The 10,335-nt window shown below is 42.8% G+C and overlaps 1 pseudogene; it reads left to right on the forward strand.

The window, feature by feature from the left end:
* Positions 1-1,512: 1,512 nt before the first annotated feature.
* On the forward strand, positions 1,513-9,881 carry LOC139414457 (protein ANKUB1-like; annotated as a pseudogene).
* Positions 9,882-10,335: the final 454 nt, after the last annotated feature.

Below are 10,335 nucleotides of genomic sequence, written 5' to 3' on the forward strand. Positions count from 1 at the left end.
GAAGGAAGTCCATAAGTGTCAGATGTTCCACATTGTTGAGCTTTCCCTCTTCTGTGGTTTCCATCACTGAGGTTGCTCTGCTCCTGGTAGAATTGCTCTGCTCCTGGTAGAAATGTAATTATATTGCAAATAATCAAACTTAATATACAACAAATATCATACTGAAATGATTATTAAATGTTAAAGAGTGGAGGAGCATTGGCAACGTTGGGCCAATTAAACAACTGCAACACAACAGAGATGGTTGTGGTACGTCAACATTGCCAATGATAGCATCACTATAACATTTTATTGGATTAATGTTGTAATATGAAATGACAAGGTCAACTTACCATCTCATTGAAAGCTTCAGAGGTCAGGTGGTCATCCATCACACAGACAGGCAGGTCTAGAGACTGGGACAAGGCTCTATGGTCATAACCAGGAGAGAATGGAAACATCAGAGCAGTCCCAATGGCAGAATCTAACCACTGTCTTCATGTCAAAGACTCACTCACTCATTTGCTTTGTCAAACCTACCCCTTAGAATGACTTCGATATTAAAAACCCAGGCTTTCCTAAAATGTTTACCTCAGCCAGTCTAGAACCCAGGTGTGTCTACAAAACACATGTACTCCTCCATAAGGTTCATGGGTTCCCTATTATTTTATCCCAGTACAAGAGGGGCAACTGGATTCAGGATTAAACACAAGCAGTCTTTAAGGTATATCTTATTACAGTTTAGGCCTACCTTATTATTTTCTTCCATCTGGCAATATCATTTTAAGGAATGAAATCTGTTTTGTTGCTAGTATTATTAGTAACTGTAGGAAAATACAGCTGTAAAGTACAAGAATCAGCTACTTTCTGAAGGGAAGCCAAGCTCATAAGCAATTTAGAACCTACAGACAATTATGACAAAATTGGAACGCATGAATGCGTCACAAACGCTATACATGTTATTTTAGGGCGTGGCTCCGCATTCGTGACCGGTTCTCATATTTCTTTTTCCCGGTATCCGTTAGTGCTGGAATTTGCGATTAATACTTTTCTCATGCCGAAACCGGATTAAATACATACCGGTAGTTAAATGACAAAAAATATGATATTCGCAATGTCATTAAGCAACAACAACAACAAAAACATACATAGCTACTACAATTTCGAAACATGATTTTGTCATCAGTTCAGTACCATTTGTTTGATTTTGTGGACCCACGACTTGACTTTATCCATGTTAGCTAGTTGCTAGCGATGCTAGTCAGCATAGGCTGCTACGTGATAAACAGTTCGTGTTAGTGAATTAGCTACCTAGCTAGCCAGCCTAACAAGCTGTCACATCCAGTGGAAACCGATGCAACCCTGCTGCCAAATAAGGGCTAGCTCGATGACCCGTGGTAACAGTGGGGTCCCCATGAGTTTCAAGGCTTTAATAAGTGCTATCGTGCAGAAAAAGCGAATAAAATACTGGTTGATGAGCTAGCTAAATTAGCTAGCAAGACGGATATGACCGTTAACAGCGTGCATGCACAAATGCATGACGACACCTTGTATCTCAGTGAAGCAGGCATGCAGAACGAGATCGCCCCACCAAGCCAGATAGTAGAGGGGTACAACAACGCCGGGACACAGAGGCATAGCTCATACAATTATATTTTGTTCCAGTCAATGACAATACATGTTGAATAATAAATACCTGCGTCAAATATATGGCATCGCATGCTAGTGCAAAGATAGCTTGCATGAATTGTTTTTAAAATCCGGTGACCACTAGATGTCCTCGTATATCCACATTTAGATTAACTGTACTTGATTTTTCATCAGTACTGTGAATGACAAGCCCACTGAATCTAGTTTAATAATCTTTATACTCAGCAGGTAGAGGCCTAGGTACTTCAAATCAGTGCTTAATTTGAGCAGGATCATGCCAGAACAGGATCCGGCACCGTTCCGTTCTGGACTGTTTTGTTCCGGAACCAACTTGGCCGAATCCGGTACCTCTCGTGCCATGAAAAATAATTTTCACTTTTTGCTATGTAACAATTATAATAAAAGCGATCAAAGTTCATTCGAGTTGCCTCTTCGTCAATTATCCTGCCCACTCATCTCTCCCGAGTTGCACTTCATCATTTGTTTCCTTATAGAATCATAGCTGCATGAAGGGTTCTGGAGGAATTTTCTAAAGTTACGGAATTACTGCTGTCTGTTCAGAAATAAATTAAATCATTCAGAATAGCCTAATACGTCATGAGAAACCCTTTAATTTAGCTACAGAGGACCAATAGCTTATTTTTTAAATAGCCTAGCTGCGGATTGTAGCCCAATAACAAAGAATAGCCTACAGTCGGGAACGCGAGGCAAATCTGTCAGTGAAAAAACAGCACGCAGACAAAACAGGCCTTTTGCAATATTTCAAATACAATCGAGGGAAAACACAGGTTGAAAAGCAATGACTCTTGCTGAAAAGATAAGACTATGCTGTAGACTACCAAAATATTTGATCAACTCCCAAACATTGTTTTACAAAACAGAGAGAGGGAGAGATAGGCTTTTGACACGAGCGCATCGACAATCTCCAGCGAGTGAGCTGCGCATCATTGGGTGAGTCAGTGAAACTGGAAAGCATTTTTAGGACTAATTTCCTCCTCATATTGTAGCCTATATATGTTTCTCCACAAACCTAGGCCTATAGGCTATTGATGGATTCAAGACAAGGTCGTTTTTATTGATCTCAGATACTAAGTTTGTCAGTGTCAAAGTAGCCTGCCATTTCGATCATTTGTGCGGATTAAAAAAAGATAATGCCAAAGTCTCCAGTCATGTAAAAGGATGTAGAATTGCACGAAATGCGGTTTTAAAAAGGCCAACACTTTCCCGGACCCTAGGCTACTAAAAATGTTCCCCATGTGTTCACCTACTGTAAATGGCTCTACTCTACTGCTCTACCCAAATGTGATGATATGCGTTCAATGCTCTATTATAATAGGTGATCTTTTTTCTCATGAGTTCTGGTACCACAGAGCCCCCCCTCTGGCACCTCCCAATTTACAAATTAAGCTCTGCTTCAAATTTGTATTTTACAAGGCAAGTCAGTTAAAAACAAATTCTTATTTTCATTAAAGGCCTAGGAACAGTGGGTTAACTGCCTGTTCAGGAGCAGAATGACAGATTTGTACCTTGTCAGTTCAGGGATTTGAACTTGCAACCTTTCGGTTACCAGTCCAACACTCTAACCACTAGGCTACTTGTCTTCATGAAGGGTTTCATGTGAGCCTGTTTGCATCCCTCCCAGCTGCCCACTGCATTGAGGCTAGGTAACACAGTCACCACAGATAAATCCATGATAACCAAAAACAAGCATTTCTCAACGGCTGGCCATGCCTTCCTCCTGGCTACTCCAACCTCGGCCAACAGCTCCATGGGAAAGGAAGATGATTCTAAGAAGCAATTTGTTCATTTGGCTGGTGTCAAGTAAAGTATGTGACTAGTACTTACAATAGGAGACATGGTTATGTGATGGGGTGATAGTACTTACAGTAGGAGACATGTGATGGGGCGATAGTACTTACAGTAGGAGACATGTGATGGGGCGATGGTACTTACAGTAGGAGACATGTGATGGGGCGATAGTACTTACAGTAGGAGACATGTGATAGGGCGATAGTACTTACAGTAGGAGACAGCCACGCCAGCAGTGCTTTGTCAACATTGTCCCATCACGCACTAGTGACTCCTGTGGCGGGCCAGGTGCAGTGCACGCAGCAGTGCACGCTGACACGGTCGACACGGCTGGCTTCCAGGTTAAGCGGGCATGGTGTCATGAAGCAGTGTGGCTTGGCTGGGTTGTGTTTCGGAGGATGCACGGCTCTTGGCTCTCGCCTCTCCCAAGTCCATATGGGAGTTGTAGCAATGGGACAAGACTGTAACTACCAATTGGATACCACTAAATTGGAGAAGAAAAAAAAAGAATTCACCTTGGGGGTTTGTGGTATATGGCCAATATACCTCCACGTTGCGTTGTGCCTAAGAACAGCCCTTGACCGTGGTATATTGGCCATATACCACACCTCCTTGGGCCTTATTTCTTAATTGTACACATTTGGACACTTTTACAATTATTGTATGGTAAACATTGACATCTGCCTGGGTGGAACACCCTCCATAATGGGTGTCTGTGTGGGACACCCTCCATTACGGCTCCATCAGTGCTGAGCCCTCTCACTCTGATTGTATGGGACACTCAATTACGGCTCCTTGTGTTTCCAATCTTCTTCCTCTGGCAGGATTACTTCCACGTGCAACTGTCAGACGACAAGCAGGTGAGGTACTTCCTGGAGCTGAGCTATGCTGGTGCCATCCTTCGGGACAGCTGGGTCCTGACAGACGTTGGCATCACCCCTAGCAGTGCCATCTGCTGCCTGCTGAAGGTACCAGCCAAACACCTAGCTGTTTCTACCCGTGCTTGAAAATGCATATCAAAGTGAGCTGGCTATTGCTTGAAACAGCTTCATACTATCATTAACATAAAGTGTTTCAGATTTAGTGTGGTAATATATAGTATGGTTATATAGTATGGTTAAATAGTATGGTTATATAGTATGATTATATATATTATGGTGATATAGAGTGTGGTAATATATAGTATGGTTATATAGTATGATTATACAGTATGGTTATATAGTATGATTATATAGTATGATTATATAGTATGGTTATATAGTATGATTATATATATTATGGTGATATAGAGTGTGGTAATATATAGTATGGTTATATAGTATGATTATACAGTATGGTTATATAGTATGGTTATATAGTATGATTATATAGTATGGTTATATAGTATGATTATATAGTATGATTATATAGTATGATTAGGTATGATTAGGTGATTTAGTTCATTCAAACAGGTGCCATTAATACAGGTAACGAGTGGAGGACAGAGGAGCCTCTTAAAGAAGAAGTTACAGGTCTGTGAGAGCCAGAAATGTTGCTTGTTTGTAGGTGACCAAATACTTATTTTCCACCATAATTTGCAAATAAATTCATTAAAAATCCTACAATGTGATTTTTCTGGATTTTTTTTTCTTCTCATTTTGTCTGTCATAGTTGAAGTGTACCTATGATGAAAATTACAGGCCTCTCTCATCTTTTTAAGTGGGAGAACTTGCACAATTGGTGACTGACTAAATACTTTTTTGCCCCACTGTATAGTGTGGTGGTATATAGTATGGCGATATATAGAATGTTGAGGTCACCCTGCTTGAGACTTAAAGTAATATTGCCCTTGCTCAACCAAGACCATGGTTATGGTAGAGTGATTGGTTAGTAAGGACACTGCTTTATACCGAGACCATGGTTATGGTAGAGTGATTGATTAGTAAGAACACTGCTTCGTGAGTGTGAAGTGTTGTTGTACAGAGGTCCCTGGGTACATGTCCAGAGCCAGACAGGGACAGAACTCACTCTGTTCCACAAAGTTCTGTGGAAGATTTGCTAACAGAGGAGAGTGGTTATGTATCTAAGTACAAATGTAACCATCAGAATAATGTTTATTTGTGTTCCTTACTCCTTACTTACACATCCCATCATTGACATAGTCAAAGCCAGACCTTCTGTCTGTCTCTCCTTCTTGCTGGTTGACTAGAGTGGAAATCTATAGTATTGTATGGTTGACCTGGGATAGAGCTGAAATGTGGCCCGATGTAGTGTTGCCTTTGTACCAAACACCCTTACAGTCATAAACCTTTTCCCCATGTAATCGCCTCGACCTCAGTCTGGTGTTCGCTAACAGTATCTGAAGAGTCTGTATACCCAGTGGTGTATAGTACAGTAGAGCACAGCAGAGTACAACATACTACAGTAGAGCACAGCAGAGTACAGCAGACAGAGTACAGTAGAGTACAGCAGAGTACAGTAGAGCATAGCAGAGTACAGCAGAGTACAGCAGAGTACAGTAGAGCATAGCAGAGTACAGCAGAGTACAGTAGAGTACAGCAGGCCGTATAGTAGGAGAAGAAGAGGCCCTTTGGGTTCATTGAAATACATATTCATAATATTTATGTTAACAATTTAATCTGCACCCAGATTAGTCTTCAATTTAATTTTCACCCAGATTAGTGTTCAATTTAATCTGCACCCAGATTAGTGTTCAATTTAATCTGCACCCAGATTAGTGTTCAATGTGATAGAACAAAACTCAGTACAGCACATGAATTAGAAAATGTTGTTACAAGTTTGAGCCACGAGATGGTGGTAGATTATAAATTTAAATAGCATGGACCTTTGATTTGTCTCTGGATAGAAATTGCCCTTGGGCACAGATCTAGGATCAGTTTACTCTCACCAAATCCTAACCATTACTATTAGCAGTAAAAAAACACAAACCAGACCTAAGATCAGTGCAAAGGAGCCACTTCATCTTACCCCTGTAATTATATGACTCCTAACTTATATATACTGAGTGTACCAAACATTAGAAACACCTTCCTAATATTGAGTTGCACCCCGCCTTTTGCCATCAGAACAGCCTCAATTCGTTGGGGCATGGACTCTACAAGGTGTTTGAAAGCGTTCCCCAGGGATGCTGGCCCATGTTGACTCCAATGCTTCCAACAGTTGTGCCAAGTTGGCTGGATGTTCTTTGGGTGGTGGACCATTCATGATACACACAGGAAACTGTTGAGTGTGAAAAACCCCAGCAGCATTGCAGTTCTTGACACAAATCGGTGCACCTGGCACCTACTACCCCGTTCAAAGGCACTTAAATATTTTGTCTTGCCCATTCACCCTCTGAATGGCACACATACACAATCTATGCCTCAATTGTCTCAAGGCTTAAAAATCCTTCTTTAACCTGTCCGCTCCCCTTCATCTACACTGAAGTGGATTTAACAAGTGACATCATTAAGGGATCATAGCTTTCACCTGGATTCACCTGGTCAGTCTTTGTCATGGAAAGAACAGGTGTTCATAATGTTTTGTTTACTCGGTGTATAAACACAACATAGGTATTTATGTAAAACAAGTGAATTTACTGTATGTCCATGGTCTTATACTTCAGCGGGAGCCGGTGGTGCGTGTGTTCAGTGCCGTGACGGGGGAGACCCTCTCAGTCTTGGGCACTGTGTTTCTCCTGAGTACGTCTGTGGCCAGGCTCATGACCCTGGTGTCCCAGCAGTGTGGGCTTCCCGTCAGCTCCTTCAGACTGAGCTCTCCCACCGGCCTGCAACTCTACGACTGCAACCGGCTGCACGACTACGCCATTGACCTGGGTATGGCCTTCCTTGTGCAGTAGATGAATGGTCCTCTGGCTCAACACCTTATGGATGTAACACAGAGACAAATGGACTGTATGGAACACATTCTTGGTTCATGGCAACCAGGAGGACAACCTGCATGTGTCTCTGTCTCCCAGGGGCTACTCTACGGTTGGACACCTGGGATGGGTGGGCGGAGTTCCTCAGAGGCTGCTTCCTGGGACACAGACTGACCGTCCAACGACACCTGTCTAGGGAGAGACCTGTGATGAGGTCAGAATACACATCTACACACTGAACTGTATGATAGACTTACAATCAACAGTGATGGTACTGAACCTTTATATAGCTTTCAATGATGGTACAATATAGATGATAGTACTGACCCTGTATATAGCTTACAATGATAGTACTGACCCTGTATATAGCTTACAATGATAGTACTGACCCTGTATATAGCTTACAATGATAGACCCTGTATATAGCTTACAATGATAGTACTGACCCTGTATATAGCTTACAATGATAGTACTGACCCTGTATATAGCTTACAATGATAGTACTGACCCTGTATATAGCTTACAATGAAGTACTGACCCTGTATATAGCTTACAATAAGTACTGACCCTGTATATAGCTTACAATAATGGTAGACTGACCCTGTATATAGCTTACAATGATAGTACTGACCCTGTATATAGCTTACAATAATAGTACTGACCCTGTATATAGCTTATATTCTTGTGTTTTTTTCCTTCATACGTTTTTTCTCTTACCCTGATATTTAATACTGCATTGTGGGAAAGAGCTTGCAAGTAAGCATTTTACTGTACTGTTTTATAACCCACTGTATCTTGTGAACTTGACAAAAAAAACTTGAAACGTGTTATAAATACATTGATTCTGTATTATTCCAGGTTCCAGCTCCGGGTGGCACTCTACATCGCTGTTTCTCTGGGCCACCTGGACCTGGCCGGCTGGCTGCTGGAGAGGGGGGTGCATGTCATTGAGCCGGTGGGGGTTCACCATTACCGTGAGTGGTGCCACCAGACGGCCCACCCCGACGTCGCCAAGTGTCCCGCTGTCGCCTCCATCGAGCACGGCCAGCTCACCATCCTCAAACTCTTTATCGCCAGCAGCGTTCTGACCCTTGCCTGTCGGGATCCCCAGGGTCGCGACCCCCTGAGGATCGCCCTTCAGTACGGCCACAGGGAGTGTGTGAGTCACCTGGCCACCAGGCTGTGCTCTGTGGTGGTCCTCCCAGGTATGGCCCTGCCCATGCGGACATACCTCCAGATAAAGGGCTGGGTGAGGCTGGGGCAGAGGAGGGCAGCATCCAGGCACTGCATGGGCCTCAACAGGGCTCTGTTCAGGAACAGGGTGGGCGACACGGTCCTGGTGGACGGCTTCACCCTCCCCAAGATGTCCTCCAAGCCCAGGAGGAGTGAGGCCAAGGCGGGTATCAGGGTGATGTCCACAGCCTCTCAAAGTTTGACCCCCATCAACTGCCCATCTCATGTATCCTGCCCGCTCCGCGCCCTGGCATCCCAGGATAAACCTCTTCAACTACCGAAGCAACACCCTGTGGCCACGAGGGATGAAAGAGAGAAGAAGAGGGAATGTGGAGGGAAGGGATGTGAGGAGGATGAGAGTGGGGATCAGAACAGCAACCAATGGAGGAGCAGAGTCCCGCTCCCGCCCATTTCCAGAGACACCAATCTCAGACCTGTGTTTGCCTCGCCAAACTCCGCCCAGATACTCACCACCTCACTGGAGGCCTTTTCTCTCCACTGCGACCGCACACCCAGAGAAAACGCCATATACTGTTTGGCCTTGGCCAGGTTTTACCACTTCATCACTGCCTATGATATACCCTTATCCTCCCTGAATAGATTTCAGTACAAACAAATCATGAGCCAACCATCATGCTTAGAAGGTACATAGTCAAATCAAATCAACTCAAACTTTATTTGTCACATGCGCTGAATACAACAAGTGTAGATCTTTCCGTGAAATACTTTACTTACAAGCCCTTAACAAACAGTGCAGTTCAAGAAGAGTTAAGAGAATATTTACCCAATAAACTAAAGTAACAAATAATAAAACATTTGAACTTGTCCAGTGGCCATTTGATTAATTGTTCAGCAGTCTTATGACTTGGGGTTAGAAGCTGTTATAGGTTTACCCTAACAAGTCCTGAAACAAATCATGAGCCAACTATCATGCTTAGAAGGTATATAGTGTCAGTCTTATTGGTTCACCCTAACAAGTTGTTTCAGTATGGGGAGAGGATAGAATGTAAGGGCGCTTCATTAATGTATTGAGGCCATTACATATACAGTATTTCACAATGCTAGGACACAGATTTGGTCTCCTAACCTTGTTCTGGTTGATTGACTCTCTAACAGTGCCTTCACACAGAGACCATGGTTGCAGCAGCTGAATGTAGCGCGGACTCTGTCCAGGAGGAGTGCTCAGCACATTGGGTAGACACCAGGATCCTGGTCATTAGGCAGATTAAACATACTGAAACAAGGAGGGACAACCTGGAATTGTCCAAAAAGGAACTCTTATTTTTTTTTTTACAGTGAACAAGATGAGACTTTGGAACGGATGATGCCTGAAACAATGCGGACGACTTAGAATTTCGTTCCTTTGGATGAGGCTTATAGATATAGTCAGTACTGTGTTTGATTTGTGTGCAGAAAGTTTACAACGGCAGGCAGTGGATTCTCAGTCATTCCTATTCTCAAGTAACAAAAAACGTATCATATTTCACTGGCTATTTGTAGTAGCCAAATGTGAATGGAATTATTATTATTCTAGAATCATTTAGTTGACTGAATGTGACTATGTGGTTGTGCTGTATGTGATTGTACTGAATGTGGTTGTACTGTACGTGATTGTAAGTGTTTGACATGGGTCTAATTGAGGCTCCCCCCCCCCCCCCCCCACACTTAACACTAGTTTTTATCCATAGAAATCCTCACTTGCTGATGAAGACATATAGTGGTTGAAATCAATGTAAAATACAGTATGAACACTGCTGCCTTAAAACTCTTTTATTAAGATGTGGATCATTATTGCTCATTTAAAT

Source organism: Oncorhynchus clarkii, chromosome 1 (genome assembly GCF_045791955.1).
Source record: "Oncorhynchus clarkii lewisi isolate Uvic-CL-2024 chromosome 1, UVic_Ocla_1.0, whole genome shotgun sequence".
In the NCBI taxonomy this organism is placed as follows: domain Eukaryota; kingdom Metazoa; phylum Chordata; class Actinopteri; order Salmoniformes; family Salmonidae; genus Oncorhynchus; species Oncorhynchus clarkii.